The sequence below is a fragment of the Arachis ipaensis genome, chromosome B2 (assembly GCF_059453495.1).
Source record: "Arachis ipaensis isolate K30076 ecotype BB chromosome B2, ASM5945349v1, whole genome shotgun sequence".
Classification (NCBI taxonomy): domain Eukaryota; kingdom Viridiplantae; phylum Streptophyta; class Magnoliopsida; order Fabales; family Fabaceae; genus Arachis; species Arachis ipaensis.
In genome coordinates, this window is record NC_142437.1 from 44,493,766 (window position 1) to 44,495,505 (window position 1,740).

Consider the following 1,740-nt stretch of genomic DNA (forward strand, 5'->3'; position numbering starts at 1 on the left):
TTGAGTGCATAGAGAAGATACACATCCGGTGAGGGTTCGATCGTTCGATTACATGTTTCCACCCATGATCATCTTTTCTTGCAAGTTTGTGAACTCTTTCAATGATTCAATCCAATTGTGGTTTGCTTTGATTGCTAATGTCTTAGCCCTTATACTTGCATATGTATTCTTGGAGATTGAATTATTTTGACTAAGCCATTGCATCATGTAAATACATTGCATATAGATAGATTGCATTTAGTTAGTTGCATTGAATAAATGTTAATACCCTTTGCTTCTTTCTTGATTTTAGCATGAGGACATGCTTAGTTTAAGTGTGGGGAGATTTGATAAACCCCAATTTCGTGGTTTATCTTGTGCTTATTTTAGGAGATTCTACCATCTTTTCCCATATTTATTCAATAAAATAGCATAGTTTTGTAATTCTCGCTTGAATTGTGCTTAAGTGTAAAAACATGATTTTTAGGCCCTAAATTGGTGATTTTGATTCACTTTAATTCTATTCGATGCCTTGATGTGTGTGTTGAGTGATTTCAGGTTTATAAGGCAAGTATTGGATGGTAGAAATGAGTAGAAAAGCATACAAAGGGGAGAGTGCATGAAGAAACAAGGATTGGAAATGCATCAAAGGACGCGCACGTGTACAAGGCGCGCACGCACAAAAGTGGTTTCTGCATAGAGACGCGCACGCGTACATGACGCGTCCGCGCGGGTGAAGATTTTGCCAATCGAGGCGCACGCGCACATGGCGCACACGCGCCAATACTCTCACATGGCCCACTTAAAGGCAAAACGCTGGGGGCGATTTCTGAGCTGCCCAGGCCCAAATCCAACTTGTTTCTGAGTGTATTTCATGCAAAATTGAAGTCCAAGCAAAAAGGGGAGCAATTAGTTTAGCCAACATGAGCTTTTAGTTAGTTTTCTAGAGAGAGAAGCTCCCTCTTCTCTCTAGAATTAGGTTAGGATTAGGTTAGATTGTCTTAGATCCATGTTTAATTACTTGATCTCATCTTATTTCTTTTATAATTTCTCAATTCTACATCTTGATTCTCTTATTTGTGATGTTAATTTCTCATTTTACTCTCTTTTGTGATGATGAACAAATGTTGGATTTAGATTACATTTAATGCAAATTGATGTTAATATTTCTTTAATTGATGAATTAAGTTACGAATTTACTTTTTTTGCAATTAGTAGTTAGTAGACTTTATTATTCTTGCAATTTATGATGTTTACTTCTATTGCACTCTATGTGTTCGATGAAATGTTCTCCTTAGTTTTTGAATAGTTTTGTCAACTCCTGGTCTAAGCTAAGGGAATTGGGTAAATTTGAGTTATTGGGTATAATGGATTTGGTGATTTGAGAACCCTTGGTGATCAATTTGACACCCATTGACGCTAACCCACTACTAAGTTAATTAGTAGGTAGGTTGGGACTTAAGGGTTAATGTGATCAAACCTATTTGACGTACTTCAAGCTTAGGGGTAGATGTTACGTACTTAAAGCTTTTGGGAAGTAGACTTAATAGGTTGGCCTCTCATGATTATCAATATTTGGTTTGTTGACAAGGATGATGATCTCAATTACCCAAGTCTTAGCCAAGAGTTCTTTATCTTGTTTTCTTCATTTACTTGCTTTATCTACTTTTCTTGCCCTCTTATGAACCAGAACCCCCTTACCCCTTTATAGCCAATAATTGAGCACTTCATTGTATCCTAGGGAGACGACCCGGAGTCCAA